This window comes from Carcharhinus amblyrhynchos, chromosome 3 (genome assembly GCF_965287045.1).
Source record: "Carcharhinus amblyrhynchos chromosome 3, sCarAmb.v2.hapA, whole genome shotgun sequence".
NCBI lineage: Eukaryota > Metazoa > Chordata > Chondrichthyes > Carcharhiniformes > Carcharhinidae > Carcharhinus > Carcharhinus amblyrhynchos.
Genome location: NC_137326.1, coordinates 90804868 through 90823313, shown reverse-complemented (window position 1 = coordinate 90823313; position 18446 = coordinate 90804868). Strand labels below are relative to the sequence as shown.

At 40.9% G+C, this 18446-nt stretch overlaps 1 protein-coding gene across 1 annotated transcript in view; it reads left to right on the top strand.

Moving 5' to 3' along the window:
* The window catches only part of schip1 (schwannomin interacting protein 1), a 686116-nt gene that overhangs the window by 167095 nt on the left and 500575 nt on the right, over nt 1–18446 (top strand). The window lies entirely within an intron of this gene.

The following is an 18446-nucleotide window of genomic DNA, read 5'->3' as shown; positions in this document are numbered from 1 at the left end:
GAAGTCCACAACATTCTGCTGTCTGTAACGTTTGTGGAATGCAGTCCACTGAAGGTTGTTTGGAAAGGATTATTTGCTTCCCTCAATGTTATAAATGGTGAATATCCATTGCTCACGGGTGCTAATAATTAGTGTCATGAGGTATAATTTGATATTGAAATGAGCAATGAAGCAGAATTGTTCCCATTTCTTCAAGTGAGGAGTTTGGTTTTACTGGTGCAAGATGTGATTTGAGGTCAGTCTTTCTCGAATTGTTGAAGGGATCTGAAAACTTAGAGGCTAAAGTTCCAGTGCTAAACTGTTAAATGTGCCAGAAGATTTCAGCAGGTCTGGCAGCATTTGTGGAGAGAGAATAGAGCCAATCTTCTGAGTCTGGATGACCCTTCGTCGAGGCTCTATTCTCTCTCTGCAGATGCTCCTGCATTTTCTGTTTTTGTTTCAGATTCTGGCATCTGCAGTAGTTTGCTTTTATCTGTTAAATGATCAGCCTTTTGGATGAGAGGTTAAACCAAGGCCCTGGCTGTAAATGATCCTGAACACTACTTGGAAGAAGAGCAGAGGAGTTATCCTTGGTAATAAAAGCAAAATATTGCAGATGCTGGAAATCTGAAACAGAAACAGAACATGCTGGAAAGACTCAGCAGGCTTGGTAGCGTCTATGGAGAGAGGGAGAGAGAGAGAAAAACAGAATTAATATTTTAAGGTCCATATGAGTTCTTCAGAACTGATGTTTCACACTGGAGAAGAGTCATATGGACTCACAATATTAACTCTTTCTTTCTGCACAGATGCTGCCAGCCTTCCTGAGATCTTACAGCATTTTCAGTTTTTTTTTGAGTTATCCCTGGTGTCTGCCCAATATTTTTCCCTCAGTCAACTTCACAGAAACAGATTTCCTGTTCATTATCATGTGACTATTTGTTGGATCTTGCTGTGCATCAAGTGTCTGTTGCATTTCTTACATTATAACAGTGACAACATTTCAGAACAACTTGATTGGCTGTAATGTGCTTTGGGATCTCTGGTGGCCATGAAAGGTGCTATATTAATGCAAATATTTCTAATTATGGCACAAAGACCTCATTCTACTTGCCTGCTTAAACACAATAGCTAGAATTTTACTGGCACGCCCACCCTGATTCTGGGGCGGGCGAGGCTCAGTGAATGGCATTCTCCACTGGCCTCAGGTGGGATTGTATGAACCTTGGGAGGACGTGCTGGCAAAATTCTGTCCATTGACTTCTAAACATCTCGGAACATTCCTTCGACTCTGCTTTGGCTTTGCCTGACTTGCTCGTTCAGACCCTAACTGACTCTTGTTCCTGTTCTTGTAACACCCCCTTTGTTAACAATCAAAAGGTGATGCAGACTTTCTAACACAACAGCTCTGAGGTATTTTCCAATTTCTGATACGGTCGAATGAAATGCTTCTTATTTGCAGTCAGTTGGGAGATGAAGCTTTTTCTAACACTTTACCACCTGCTGGCTCAAAGCTCTGCAATTTGAGTTTTGTACACAATGTTTTTTTTTAAATAATTCAACATTTTAGCACAACCGTTCAAAATTCTTGTTGCATAATTGAGAAAAAAGTCTTAGATGTGACACGTCTTTAGTGGGAATCTCATTTTGAGCACGAACTGAAAAGAATGAATGCTTCTTATATTTGGCCATGGGTATTGTCGGGAATGAAAAGGCTGGTGCAATCTGTACCAGTGCTTTTTGAGATTGGGACTGACGCATGTTGGTGCAGGGCAGGGAGAAATTTCCTTTGCATCTGACTGAATATTTAAACTTGACTGAATGCATCAGGAATTCCTGGGATGAGGACTTTATCCATTGAGGAAATGTTGGACAGGTTGGGTCTGTATCCATTGGATTTCAGAAGAATGAGAGGTGGTCTTGTTGAAAATATGTAACAACAGGGTTGTGAGCCTGTGGAACTCTTCCCCAGAAAGTAGTGGAGGGAAGTTAATATTTTTAAGGCTGGATTGGATAGATTTTTGATTGACAAGGGAGTAAGAGGGTGCAGCAGGTAGAATGGAAAGTGAGTTGAGGCCCACTGTCCGATCAGCCATGATCTTATTTATTGGTGAAGCACGCTCAAGAGGCTGAATGGCTTGCTGCACCTAATTTGTACCATTTGAAGAGTGTTCGCTGAAGGCCGGCAGTGCCAGTGCCAAATTAGAAAGCCCTTCAATGGGCCAAAGAATGCCCAGAAAAGAGGCTGCTCCCACTCTCCAAAGGCTGTTGATTAATAATCCAGACTTGATCGGATTTAAAATACCAGCGGAGGGGGAAAGAGCTGAATTAAGCTCTGGACAGACAAGCTGTCTGTCATCTTTTCCTCTGCTAGGGAAATGGCATGGCAGTGGGAAGGTATTGGGCACACAATCCAATGTCTTTCCACCTTTGATCCCTGTCCCAAAGGGCCCATAAAATTCTGGCCGTTGTTTCAGGGGGTTATTGTTTAAATTAAGTCTCCCGAATGCCTGAGCATTGGAGTAAAAATTATTGAAGTGTCTCCGTTTCATATTAACATCAAAACTAAATTAATACTTTGTACGTAATACCAGCTGAGGCAAAAAAGGTAATTTCTTAACTGAGCTTTGTTAGTATTTGACAGATGGAGTGCGGAATTTTACTGTCCCACCTGCTAGAGAAATTGCAGCGGGCGGGACACAGACCATGCAAAGGTCTGTTGACCTCAGGCAGGGTTCTCCAGTCTTGGGGTGGGCACAGCTAGAAAATCCCGCCCATATCAGCATTGTCGTCTGGATGCGAAGAATTATTTAATGTTGAGAGCAGTTATCTCCTCTGCCCTTGGGTGCAATTTGATACATTATCCATGTATTTGTTAATATGTACCAATGTGTAATTTTCATGGTTTGTGTTGTGGAGAATTTTTTAAAAAATGTTCTAGATGATTCCAGTAAAATAAGCTGCTTGCTCCAGTGTGGATAATCTATTAATGAGGTGAAATGCTGATGATGGGACCTACATGTTTCCTCATACTTGTGCAATAACTCATAACTAAGGCTCACATACACATTTATAATGAGTCTGTTCTGTGTCGAGGAAGATGGCCCATGTATCTTAATTTCAGGTGCGAGTTTTTGAGTTTTTTTCATTAATGTTGGGGTGGAGGGCACATCCTTGCCAGGACAACGAACATATCTGACAGTATCGTGTGTAAAAGCTGTTGTTAGAAACAACAGATGAAATTTTCTTCACTCATTGAGTATGTGAAGCCGGTGTTCGCATTGATTTTGTGACTGGAAGAAAGTATAACCCTACTTGAATGTCTGACAGAAAAGTGAATAGACCTGAGACTATTATCTTCTGTCTACCTTCTGATCAGCAGACATTGATTCAAAGTAGCAGGTGAGGCACAAAAGAAGCATTTTTTTTTACTCGTTTCATTTTCTGCATAAGCATCTTAAACAGATTAAAAGGTGACTCATTCTGGCAAATCTTCATGTAAGACCTAATTATGAATAGCAGCATGATTGCCAATCTTCATTTCCAATCGTGAGTGGATGATCAGCAGGAGTTATGTGCTTACATCTATTGTCAAGACAGTCTTCCGTCACATGTCAAATAGTCTTATGTCGCAAAGAAAAATTAGCACATCTGTGGCAGTGCCGAGGTAACCATTTCACATTTTCAATAGGATAATACAAAGCTGATTTTACTGATTTCTTAATTTCCATATATCCTTTATATCATTCATTTTCATGGAACAGAAATAAGTTTTTAATCCTATCCACATGGTTCTACTCTCTGTAATTTTAGGGAAATGTTTAAGCTTAATGAATATGAGGAATGATGACTATTGACTAATCATGTTTTATAATGGGCTTACTCAGACCCACCTGATTACATCTCACTGGCAAATGATGTTGTAGATTAACCTTCTTCATATCCACCAATAGTTGAATAATTTCTCAGAGTATAATATATTATATAATGAAATATCCATGTGCGAGAATCTATCAAGATTTTAAGGGATATTTTTGGAACTGCGGGCTGTAATTTAACTTTCATGTTTTATTAACAAACTTTTAATGAACTTTGTTAATTCATTCACTATCTAGACCCATTATGATATAAATGATTACTTTCTTAATTTACTTTGCATCACATCAGGACTGCAGCCTATTCCTATAGTAAGGTTATGTTATGTTTGTTGTTTACTGTCAAAGACATGCTTCTCCTGAGGCAGTTTGAGACAAATGGAGGAAGATACAAAAGCAACCTAAAAGATCTATTATGGAGGAATGTACGACAATTGTTCGCTGAATTCAGACAACATTCTGTTTCCATGGTGGCCAGTACACAGAGTAACTTGAACATAGCTTGTGTTGTGCTGCAATTGTGTTGTGATATATTAGCTTGAAGATCCAAGGCTTTGTGTCCTATTCCATACATTGCAAGATAACGTTAGGAACATATGCATTGTCTTTATGCTTGTTTTTCTAAGATAGCTGTTAAAGAGTAGATTTGCAGTCCAGGCTTCCAGCCAACCCATTGAAGAAAAGTTAATCAACAGTTCAGTGAGCAACCTGCCGAGGATTTAATTATTTGACTAATTTTCCATGTGCCATGCCATTCTGGAAACATAGAAATTAGAAGCAGGAGTCACCCCTCGAGCCTGCCATGCCATTCAATAAGACCTTGGCTGATCTGATTGTAAGTTCAATCCACATTCCTCCTCACTGCTAACTTCTCACCCCCTTCAATCTCGCTAGCCCTACCTTAGCAACATTCAGAAAATCTGCTTCCACTGCCTTTTAAAGAAAAGAGAGACTTATGGCCCTCAGAAGAAAATTCCACTAGTGTCTGTCTTAAATGAATGACCGCTTATTTTTAAACCATGATCCCTAGTTCTAGATTGTCCAACAAGAGGAAACATCCTTTCCACATTCCCCCCTGTCAATACACTTCAGGATCTTAAAGGTTTTGATCAAGTCACCCCTTACATCTCTAAACTCTAGTAGGTATAAACCTAACCTCTCTAATCTTTCCTCATGAGGCAACCCACCCATTCCTGGTATTAATCTACAAAACCTTCTATGAACTACTTCTAAAGCATTTACATCTTTCCTTGAGTGACGAATACTGTACAGTATGCAGTGAGTTAGCATATTGGAAGATATGCGTGAAAGTTGGTCAGATTAAGTTTGAAAAGATGTACTTTAGAAAGTTAGAAAATTAATTTAAAACATTTGACAATGGAGAAGGTGGCCCACCCCCACCCCCACCCCCACCCCAGCAAGTTCAGAGACAGGGTGAGGGGAGAATTTAAAATTTCATGGATGGGATGGGAAGGCCTTCAGTGGGAAGTCCACCCATGCCCCTACTAAGGCCCTTAAGTGGCGGATTTTGTGTGTGTATGTCAGCCAGAGCTTTCTCATATCCCCGTTTTGCATTCCTAATTACTTTCTTAAGCTCCACCTTGCACTTTCTATACCTCACTCATGCCTCCACTAATTTGCTCATGGTTGAGTGCAATCAGCAAGGCTCACATCGGCTCGAGCCACAGACTTTCTGTGCTAACGGTTGAGTGCAACCAACGAGGCTCAAGTTATGTTGGTTCAGGTTGGACACTTTCCATGCTAAGGGTTGATGAGGTTCCAAAAAAATGTGGTTTTTGTGTGTGTTCACTTTATGGATTTACAGATAAATTATACTAAAGCTGTACCTTAATTTCTACCCACCTTTACCCCCTACTGCATTAGTTACTGACATGTTCTTTGTGTGTTGTAAACATCTTTCATTTCCTTCATCATGTTTTCTATTGTTTTATAAATCAATTTGGTTTCTTTTTTAAATTTAATTACCTTCCTGTGTGTTTTTCCTTCCCCTTTGCTTTGCTTTGTTCCCTTTTTAATGCCAGTTACCTTTGTGCTGGAGTCCATCTTGAGAATCAGCCTGTTTTCTCCAAAGCTGCTAATTGACCTGTCGGATATTTCTGCAGTTCTCCCATCAACTGTGCCACTTTCACAGTTCAATGGGGCCATGCATGATGGCAAACCCCAGAAGACCAGCTGATGACAGTGTCACTAAACACAGCTTTAATGCATTGAAAGTCAGAATAAGCCCCAAATCCAAAGTTATAGTGCTACTTTATCGGTGTGCACGCAAATTTGCACAGATGCAATTGCAGTGATATAGTTGCCAACCATATATTGAAGTAGTTAAGTGAAATTTGTGCATATCAGACTTTAACAAAGGAAAATACAAAAATAATTCATTTTTGATTGAGAGCTGTGTGTTCATGCTTTCAGATTTTGAAAGTTTTTTCAAAAAAAGTCCTTAACTTTTGGGGCTAAGGAGACCATCAGGTTTATTTATTTGTTTTTCTACATGTAAACATCTGTCAATCCTGAGCTGGTTTAAGGTAATCTAATTTTGTGCTGGATTTTCTCTGATACACCTTCCTTGTGGTATCTAAATGGAAGCTGTAGATGGCACCCTTGCCTCTATAAAATAGGCATGCTCAGTACCAATCTTATTTAATCAGATTAGAGGTATTTTCATTAGCTGTGCTGGCTGATAATTGCACAACTTGAACAATCAAGGCAGTTTTGTTCGATTCCTTTCACAGGTTGTTGCCAATACTGCCAGCTTTTGAAAACACAGAGATCCTGCCAATTTACAAGAAGATGCTAACATTTTATCATGAGGCACAAATGATGACCTCCTCATCCCCAAAAGTTAAGGTTTATTTTAAATAACACTTTCCCCTATAATTCCCATGTCTATCAAACATCCATCTAACTCAGCAGTGAATAAATTTAATGACCCAGCCTCCATTGCTTTAGAATCATAGAATACCTACAGTGCAGAAGGAGGCCATTTGGCCCATTGTGTCTGCACCAACAACAATCCATCAAGCTGTATCCCTGTGACCCCTCATATTTACCTTACTAATCTCCCTCTCACTAAGGATCAATTTAGTATGGCCAATCAACCTAATCCGTACATTTTTGGACTGTGGGAGGGAACCAGAGCACCCACAGGAAACCCACGCAGACATGGGGAGAATGTGCAGACTCTTATTCTTGAGAAAAGCAGTCAAAGGCCTTGTCTGGAGTTTCAGACAAGGCCTTTGTCACGATCTATAGTATGGGCTGGCCCAAGTGTTCCAACTAGTGGAACGCCCTGATTCAAGAATTGTACAGACATTTATAGTTCAGATTCAGTTACAAGAAATTATCATGTACCAATCAAAAGATATACGTTTGCACAGGAGCTCATCTATATCCACTCACAATTATTGATCAGGTTTACATCACTAAAGTGTGAATAGAATCATAGATGTTTACAGCATGGAAACAGGCCCTTTGGCCCAACTTATCCATGTTGCCCTATTTTTACCATTAAGCTAGTTCCAATTGCCCAAGTTTGGCCCACATCCCTCTATACCTATCTTACCCATGTGACTGTTTAAAATACAAAGTTGTACCCACCTCTACAACTACCTCTGGCGGCTCATTCCAGACACTGACCACCCTCTGTGTGGAAAAAATTGCCCCTCTGGACCCTTTTGTATCTCTCCCCTCTCATCTTAAACCTTTGTCCTCTAGTTTTAAACTCCCCTACCTTTGGGAAAAGATGTTGACTATCTACCTTATTTTATAGACCTCTATAACATCACTCTGAAACCTACTGTGCTCCAGGGAAAAAGTCTCATTCCCTCCAGCCTCTCCTTATAACTCAAATCATCAAGTCCCGGTGCCATCCTAGTAAATTTTTTCTGCATTCTTTCTAGTTTGATAATATCCTTTCTATAATAGGGTGACCAGAACTGTACACAGTATTCCAAGTGTGATCTTACTAATGTCTTGTACAGCTTCAGCAACAAGTCTCGAGAGGGATTGTGGTTGGTGCAGACTCGATGGGCCAAATGGAGGGATTCAATGATTAGGGATTATATGATTCTATGAACTATTCACCTCTCATTGTCCAGATAGACCTCTAATTATTCAACTGTAACAGGAATATCACCCATGAGCAGTGCCACACAATCACTTCCTTTTGAAGGAGAAGGTTGTATATGATCTGTTTTGCACTCATTCTAGTTTAATAATATCTTTTCTATAATAGAACTGCACACAGTATTCCAAGTGTGGTCTTACTAATGTCTTGTACAACTTCAACAAGACATTCCAACTCCTGTATTCAATGTTCTAACCAATGAAACCAAACATGCTGAATGCCTCCTTCACCACCCTATCATTCTGTGACTTCACCTTCAAGGAGCTATGAACCTGTATCCCAGATCTCTTTGTTCTATAACTCTCCCCAGTGTCCTACCATTAACTGAGTAAGTCCTGTCCCGATTCAGTCTACCAAAATGCATCACCTTGCATTTATCTAAATTAAACTTCATCAGCCCATTGGCTTAATTGATCAAGATCCTGCTGCAATCTTCGATAACCTTCTTTACTGTCCACTATGCCGCTAATCTCGGTGTTACCTGCAAACTTACTAACCATGCCTCCTAAATTCTCATCCAAATTATTAATATAAATGATAAGTAATAGTGAACCCAGCACCGATCCCTGAGGCACACCGCTGGTCACAGGCTCCAAATTGACAAACAGCCCTCTGCAACCACCCTCTGTCTTCTGTTGTTAAGTCAATTTTGTATCCATTTGGCTACCTCACCCAGATCCTATGAGTTCCAACCTTATGCAACAACCTACCAAGCAGTACCTTGCCAAAAGCCTTACAGGATACTGCGAGGCCTGGATAGAGAGGGTGGCAAATGTTGTGCTTTTGATTAAGAAGGGCTGCAGAGAAAAGTCTGGGAACTTCAGGACGGTGAGACTAACATCTGTAGTGTGGCTGTCGATGATTCAAATATCTCTGCTAGGGGATCCGCAATTTCCTCTGTAACCTCCCACAATGTCCTGGGATACACTTCATCGGTCCCAGGAATTTATCTGCCTTGATGCACTTTTGAGGTTTCCAGCACCACCTCCTTTTTAATATGTACACTCCTCAAGATATCACTATTTATTTCCCCAAGTTCCCAAACGTCAATGCCATTGAACAATTTGGGTGGTATTATCACTAAAATATTAATCCAGAAACTCAATTAATGTTCTGGAGACCGTGATCAAACCCAAGATAGTAGAATTTGAATTGAGTAAAAGATATCTGGAATTAAGAATCTACCGATGACTATGACTTGACTGCCAGAAGGCAGGAAGTGGATTAAAGAGGTCTTTTTCAGGATGGCAACTGGTGACTACTGGTGTGTCTCGGGGGTTGGTGCTGAGACCACAACTTTTCACAATATACATTAACAATTTAAAAGAAGGAACTGAAGGCACTGGTGCTAAGTTTGCAGATGATACAAAGATATGTAGAGGGACAAATAGTACTGAGGAAGCAAGGGGGTTGCAGAAGGACTTGGATAGACAAGGAGAATGGGCAAAGAAATGGCAGATGGAATACAATGTGGAAAAGTGTGAGGTTATGCACCTTGGAAGGAGGTGTGGAGGCATAGAATATTTTCTAAATGGGGAAATGCTTAGAAAATCAGAAACACAAAGGGACTTGGGAGCCATTGTTCAAGATTCTCTTCAGGTTAACATGCAGGTTCAGTTGGCAGGAAGGCAAATGCAATGTTAGCATTTATGTCGAGAGGGCTAGGTTACAAGAGCAGGGATGTATTTCTGAGGTTGTATAAGGCTCTGGTCAAATCCCATGTGAGCAGTTTTGGGCCCTGTATCTAAGGAAGCATGTACTGGCCTTGGAAAGGGTTCAGTGGAGATTCACAAGAATGATGCCCAGAATGAAGAGCTTGTCATATGAGGGACCGTTGAGGACTCTGGGTCTGTACTTGTTGGGGTTTCGAAGGATGAGGGGGGGGGAATCTTATTGAAACTTACAGGATACTGCGAGGCTTGGATAGAGTGGACGTGGAGAGGATGTTTCCACTAAATGGGAAAACTAGAATCAGAGGGCACAACCTCAGGTTTGAGGGATGATCCTTTAAAACAGATGATGAGGAATTTCTTCAACCAGAGGGTGGTGAATTTGTGGAACTCTTTGCTGCAAAAGGCTGTGGAGGCCAGGTCATTGAGTATTTTGATTAATACGGGGATCAGGGATATGGGGTAAAGGCAGGAGAATGGAGATGAGACAAATATCAGCCATGATTGAATGGTGGAGCAGACTCGATGGGCCAAGTGGCCTAATTCTGCTCCTATGTCTTATAGTCTTATGGTCTAATCATGATGTGGAGATGCCGGTGTTGGACTGGGGTAAACACAGTAAGAAGTCTCATAACACCAGGTTAAAGTCCAAAAAGTTTATTTGGTAGCAAACACCACTAGCTTTCGGAGCGCTGCTCCTTCGTCAGGTGAGTGGGAGACCTATTCACAAACAGGGCATATAAAGACACAAACTCAATTTACAGAATAACGATTGAAATGTGAGTCTTTACGGCTAATTGAGTCTTATAGACAACGTGAGTGGAGAGAGCACTAAGCACAGGTTAAAGAGATGTGTATTGTCTCCAGACAGGACAGTTAGTGAGATTTTGCAACTGGCCAACAGGAAGAGAACAGTCTTGCCTGGCACACATGAGGTCAGCCTCAACCAGGATCTTGGGTTCACGTCACACTATTGCAACCCCCCACAACTTGCCTGGGCTTGCAAAATCTCACTAACTGTCCTGCCTGGAGACAATACACATCTCTTTAACCTGTGCTTAATGCTCTCTCCACTCACATTGTTTGTCCCTTTAAGACTTGATTAGCCGTAAAAACTCACATTTCAATCATTATTCTGTAAATTGTGTTTGTGTCTTTATATGTCCTGTTTGTGAAAAGATCTCCACTCACCTGATGGAGGACAGCGCTCAAAGCTAATAGCATTTGCTACCAAATAAACCTGTTGAACTTTAACCTGGTGTTGTGAGACTTCTTACTTATGGTCTAAACCATTGCCGATTGTCGGAAACCTGTCTGGTTCACTAATGCCCTTTAGGGAAGGAAACCTGCCATCCTCACCTGATCTGGCCTACATGTGACTCGAGCCACAGCAATGTGGTTGACTCTCAACTATTCTCCAAGGGTAACTTGGGATTGGCAATAAATGCTGGCCAGCCAGCGATGCCCATGTCCCACAAATGAATAAAAAAAATTACAAAATGTGCACGTCTACTTGATTATAATATCCAATCAATGTAAGGACTCGTACATCTTATCTACCTTATTTACTACTGGCTGCAGTTGGATTTTAACATAACTTGTGTCTGGCTTGTGAATGTCTATTACACTCCATTGTTCAGTTTTCCCAGTGCTAATTATTTCTGTAGTGTTATCTCACTAAGCTATCTCTAGACAATATGGCAGTTAGGATAGACGGTCAAACAACCCCACGTTATATTTAAAGACCTCAAGACCTAATACTTGTGAAGTCCTGCCTGCGAACGAGCCCCTGGCTGATCCTCCCCTTGTCTCCTTGCAGCTAATAGATTGCCTCTCACAGATGGAACTGAAGATTTTCAAATCCTTTTCGTAAATAACAGAGATAATAAACATACACTAGAGTTTTAAACTAATTTTTTTGCTATAATGTCCAATACCTACTTCACCCCCACTCCTCCCACCTTTCACCCTAGTATTGGGGGATTAAAGGGTAATACATGGGGTTGAGGGAATAGGGCCTGGATGGAGATTGTGGTTGGTACAGGCTTGATGGGCTGAATGGCCTCCTATACTGTAAGGATTCTATGATTCTACACCAGATCTAATCCCATCAGGATCTTTCAATGAGATCACATTCCTTTAACCTCCAAGGGGTAACAACCCAGCCTATTCACTCGTTCTTCATAACATAAGCCCTTTAGCGCCCAAAATAATGCATGTGTTAGGGAATTAATGAGTGTAGAGGACTGGTGACGCTTTGGAATTGCTCTGTATAATCTCTAAGGTTGAAAACTTATGATTCAAATGCCTCAAATTCCAATATAACTGAAAATCACTGCTTATGTTTTTTAATGAGCATAAGCATTGGTTTTCAGTTGTATTGGAAAGCAGGCAGGTGTCCATCATGCCCACCTTAAGGCAGCATAAGAGATTAACTGTTTTCATGGTTGGATCTTATCTGCAGAATATTGAGAGTGACCGATATTCAACAAACCAGCCTGAGGCTGCAATTTAAGTATTTTAATAAGACTCTCATCTTTTTTGGATGGAACTGTAGTTACCCATTTTGAAGACCGCCCAAACGTTGAATCAAGGAATCATGAATGATACAGCACAGAAGAGGTTGTTTTTGTGTCTGTGCCACCTCAGTCGAATTCCCTTGCCATTTCTCTATAGCCCAGCAATTTTTGCCAACACCTTTTTGCAAGATAGTTTGAATTTACTTCCACCGCCCTTGCCGGCAATGCATTCGATATCACAAGGACAAGCAGGCAGTGGGTGCTTTGACATTCTGTCTGCTCAAGACCCATTTGTGAATGTAATTGGGAGGAGATGGGGATTAGGCAAGTGGTCACCACTCCCCCATAATTTTAAAATAGAGCTTAGTTGGCCCATTATACTTTCCAATTCATAATCAAATTGGATTGGAATAGATGAAATTTAGAACTGTAGATTTACAGTTTTAGCTCTGAATTCTCTGTTCTGTTGGTGATTTACTGAACAGTATAAATCCTTCACACTGAAACACAGATAGAAGTGCCAAACTGGACTTAGACTTGGTGCATTTTCTAAGGTGTAACAACTTCCTGGGCCAAAGCCCTTGTGTTAATCTATACATTTTGGAGGATCCAGTAAGCCAAATTGATTTGAATGATTTTTTGTGAATCAAGCTAAAACTAAATTTTGATTAATTCAAGCTCTGATAAATTTGGATTTTTCTTACTACTATTGCAGAATATTCCATTAGTAAATGGAAAAGCTTTTCACATGACTATAACTAATCTCCCTCCTGATCTCAGTAGCATTGACAAAGGGATTTCTGTGTAATTTTCAGAATTGTGCGCAAATGCCCTGGTATTTAAATTAACTCCAGAGTATTTGGACCTTTTACTGATCATTGTGAAAATCTTGTTGCTGCATTTAATCAGCTACAGTGAGAATTACCTGCCCCAAATGATGAAGGTGTCCGTCCGGAATTGGCTGTGACAATGTGGCTGGGCGTAAGTTAAACTCCTGTTGATCTTGATCTTCAGTGACAAGTTCATGTCAAAGTTTGGTGGGAAATTGATTCGAAGGTGGCGCAATGCACGTAATGGAGAATCATGAAGAACAGAGTAAAAGCCTGTAGTGATGTGGCCCTTCTCAAACCTGGAAATGTTGATGATTGATGTTTGACGATTTAACGACTGAGCGGAAACAGTCACAGAATTAAATGTACAGTACTGAGTTGCCTTTTCTATCTGTCCAGTTAGCTTGAAGGAGCAGTGACCTTCCCCACACCTAGACCCCACCTCATTTCCACTAAGGTTGTCCAAACTATGTGGAAACCAGAGGCTTTTAGCCCTCAGTTGCTCAAGCAGCTTGGACTATTTTTAATTTGTTGCTAGGATTGTAATAAGATGTAACCGATGACATTGTGATTGTAAGTGACCATGTTTACAATGCGTAACAATTAACATTCCTAGCTGCATATTGAAAAAAAGTGAATTTGGATGATGTTTAAAGGCAAACCCTGCCCTCAGTACATATTATTCTGTTGTTTTGCACTGTGTACCAGCACCATGAGGCACTGTCATAACTGTACCACTGAATAATAACAAAAAGCAGTCAATGAGCTTGACGTATTTGCTTCATTTAAACAGGAAACTGTGATCCCTCACATTAAGCCATACAGTGCCATTCAGTGAAGGTTAAAGTAATAACGGCACTCACAATGGTATTAATTCAGCAAACTTGAATTTGACATTTTAATGGGAGGGAGAAGCCATGATTTTTATCTGGGTGGCTGTTTCCATAAGGGAAATGTTTACCGATACTTAGGGCATGTGGGGAGACGCTGGTGAGCTGTGCCCGTTGTCTTCCCACCTCCACTGGCATTTCACTGGTGGTGGGGGAAGGTGGTAGACAGCCTTCTCGTGCTTAGGCCAGTTGAGGTGGCCAATCAAGAGCCACATGAAGGCCTCTTCCTGTCACTGCTGGAAGAATATCAGTGGCAAGTAGACATTCGCCATATGGGGAGACTACTAGATATATTCTGTGGGTGATTTACTCCCTACCGACTCAGGAGGGGGCAGTCCTTCTGATCAGGCCACATAGTGGCAAAGTGCTGACGATCCTCCAGTTGGCCAGCAGCTCTTGTGGGTGAGATCTCATCCACGTCAGAAGATTGGAAGCCCAGAACACAGGAAGTTAACTGGTTGATGAACCTGAAAATGTCTGGCTGAAGTGGAGTCCCTACACCACCACCGTCACCCCCACTGCCCCCGCCACCCCCCCTCCATCCAACTTTCCAGCTGGTAGACATCCCATAAAATCAGGGCTAAAAGTGTCAGCAAATTGTGGAGTTGCTAATGTTATTTATGCATGGCTTTCTGTGTCTTTTGTATTATACATAATTCATTTTGATTATGGATACATTATTAAAAAGGTTCATAACTCCAAACAGGTGAAAATAATGGTAACCATTGGACCAATTCATTTAAAACAGAATTGGTGGTTCGCTGTTACGAAAATAATACAACTGTGTTCTGTTAATTTACATATTGACGTAGATTGCAATCTGAAATCAGAAGGAGTCATTGTTTATGTGGAGCATATTAATCGACCTATTAAGGTTAATGGGAGTTTGATTTTATTTCACAATATTTGTATTTTGGCTAACTCTCTGTGTAAGATATCATCTTGATGTTTTTAAAGTAGCTGGATTCTTTTCTATAAATGTAGAATTAGAATTATGTTTCATAAAGTGGTTGTGTATAATTGCTGCAATTAAAGTTTGCTGATGCAGTTTACGATGTTTGTACAGCCTTCTCGCTGTGTTCTGCCCTAGGGGTAGATTTGACCTCAGATTGCACATATGAGATTCTTGAGCTATTTACTTGGGAGCGTAGCTTTGGTAGTTTTATCATTACTTGTCTCTCTGTTTTTATCTTCAGTTCACCTTTTCATAGGTGGTCTGCAACTAACTGTGAAGAGCTCCACTTTCACAGTGCATCAGTTGCTAATCCATTCACTGAACACCAACCTCATATTTGGGGCTAATGCTTTGATATCTGCTCATTGGATTCTCTGGAATGGGGCCCATACATATCCCTTCAGATTGACCACCACTGATCACTCCAGCCATGTATACCTCACTGTATCTTAATCTGGCATTTGGATACTGCATTGTATGCACCTCTTCCTGGAACTCAGAAGACTTTACCTTTTGCTTCAGAAGATTTAAATATTCTATGGACAGTAACAGAGAAATAAATAAGATATTCATATTCACTGTTCTCTCTAATCTGTACAGGAATCCTGAAGTTACCACATAAGCTGAGCACAAGTTTTACTGTGTGCATTTAGCTGTGTAAAAGATTCAACATACGTCACTGAAAAGGCAGTATTCACAAAGGAAAATTAGAGTGTGTCGCTCACAGAGCCATAGAATCTCTATAGTACAGAAGGAGACCATTTGGCCCATCGCTTCGGCATCAACTCTCTGAAAGAGCACCCCACCTAGGCCCTCCACTCTATCCTATCCCCATAATCCCATGCATTTACCATGGCTAATCCACCTAAACTGCACATTGCTGGACACTAAGGGACAATTTAGCATGGCCAATCTATCTAACCAGCACATTTTTGTGTCTGTGGGAGAAAACTGAACTCAGAGGAAACCCATGTAGACATAGGGAAAACTTGCAAACACCACACAGTCACCTGGACCCAAGGCTAGAACTGAACCAGGGTCCCAGGCACTGTGAGGCAACAGTGTTGACCACTGTGCCACCCTTAAATATTGTACTTTGTGATAATGAACCATTTTCTTTTTAAATTTATAAATAAAATCCAGATTATTGCACCTCTAGTGAATGCACGTGCAACTCTTTTGTTCAAGAGAGAGGGGGACAAAGCATGAAACTACAGGACAGTTAGCTTAATATCTGTTACAGGGAAAGCGTTAGAAGCTACTATTAAAGAAGTTATAGTAGGGCACTTAGAAAAATTCATGCTAATCAGGCTAATCATTGCATTTTTAGCTGTGATGAATCATCTGTCCAGTCTTTGGGGTCGCCATTCAAAGACAATTTTATATGCATTCTCTGGTTCCAGTTGTCATGGGGCTGAAATATATTTTCGTATGTGGAGAATGGGAGTGGAGTGGAGGGGTACGGGGGAAGGGGAGAAGAGGGGTGAAGAGAACACAAGAAACTGACCAGGAATTGGAGGTCACTGGGAGAATGGAGACTGCCCCAGGACAAGCCAGAAATGTACTATCTCAAAAATAGATTGGCGTGGATCATTAGCAATTTGTTCAGCAACACAGACTAAGTACTGCAGTCAGAAATTTCGTTTGGAGCTTGGCAGCCCTGAAAGCAATATGTCATTATGACATGAGTAAGGTGACAGCATGAACTTTGTATCTAATAGCTTAGGGATTTTTGTACAATTAAGAAATGATTATATGTAAAAACGTGTGTCTAAAATTCAGAGCCAATGACCGCAGCCCGAATAATTGCCACTCCAATTGGTCAGCTATATCATTGTTGTTAAACTTCACCACTTTTGTCACCTTGTCTATTCCATTCATGCACCCCACTGTTAAGGTGCTTACAACAAGATCACTTCCTGAGGGTATTTCTTCTGGACTCCCTGTTCTCTCCATCTTAATAATAGAACTTCAGTGCAAAGTGAATTCCATATTGCTGTAGCATTCACAATGTTGATGCTCCAGTATATCATTAGATTTGAATTGTTGGGAAATGGCATCAAACTTGTAACTGTCAGCCTTCCAAAAGCAGAACAATTTTCCATTGTTGAATGGGGGAGAGGAATAGTCATAGATTCCCTACGGTGCAAAAGAAGGCCATTTGGCCCATCGAGTCAGCACTGACCACAATCCCACTCCACAACTCCATGCGTCCACCCTAGCTAATCCTCCTGGCACTAGGGGGCAATTTAGCACCTATTCACCTAATCTGCAAATCTTTGGACTGTGGGAGGAAACCGGAGCACTCGGAGGAAACCCACGCAAACGCGGGCAGAATGTGCAAACTCCATGCAGTCAGTGACCCAAGCCGGGACTTGAACCCAGATCCCTGGCATTGTGAAGCAGCAGTGCTAACCAATGTGCTGCCCTTTGTAGACCACTTTACAATGCCCTGGTAATAATGAAAATTATTAAGATGTTTGATGCTCTTTCTCATCACACCATGCCAAACAAATGTTAGAAGATGGAAGACTTTGTAGAAACACGGAGCTAGACATTATTAACAAGATCTCCTGAGATGCAGGTCTTAACACACCAGTTCTGCTTAATCCGCAGTTAGCTGGCAGTCTGTTTTTTATAGTCTATTTTTTTAAAGCTTTAAAATACTGAGGGCAGCTGCTCCCCCATGAACCTTTTCAATCATTACGGGCACCAGCACCAATAATGTTCGTAATTATAGTGCTTTTAACTTAATAAAATTTTCCACATGTTCGAGTAGAGTTGCTGCCAATCCTATTTTATTTTGGACCATCTGGTATAGGAATGCATTGTCTGACAGTTAATATATGATGACATTATATAAATTGGTGCAATCAGTATATAAATGACCAGGAGAGTTGGGAGGGATCAGTTCCACTTTGAAGATCTTAATTAGATGGACCAACCCAAAGCACATTCAATGTTAACCTCATTCCTATAGATTCGGAGCTCATGGTTGCTAGGTTATACCTTTGAAAACAAACTGATTGAAAGGGACAGCCTGCCAATTTATTCCATCATTTCCAGCTGATTGTTTCAAGTGGTTTTGGTTATTTTCCTTCTCGGGTACTGAGGTCAGTTTTCTGCTGCCTGTCATTTTCTGCACTAGTTAGATTGCAAATGCAAATTTTTTTCAAAAACCGACAGCACATCACCTCGCTGGATTTTGAACAGGCCTCAATATAGGCAGTCAACCCTGCACTCTGAAACACGTATGAGTCTAATGGAAATATTTATCTTTGGCAATATTTTGCAATTCTAGTCGTGAAATGAAGTGTTGATTGGCCAGATAATGCTAACTATATCAAATATTCTCCTTTAAGAGTTCTCCTGTCCTAACACTGAACTATATCTAGCTCTTGTTTCTCTCCTATATTCCCTCGTGCCTCATTTGAACTCATCATGTCTATGAGAATTACCTTCAGCTCCCTCGTCCCTATTCCCAATGAACTAATTTTTACAGATGCACCATAGAAACCATCCTCTCCGGATGTAACACAACTGCTGCTCTGATCAAGGCTGCAAGAAACAATAAAGAGTTG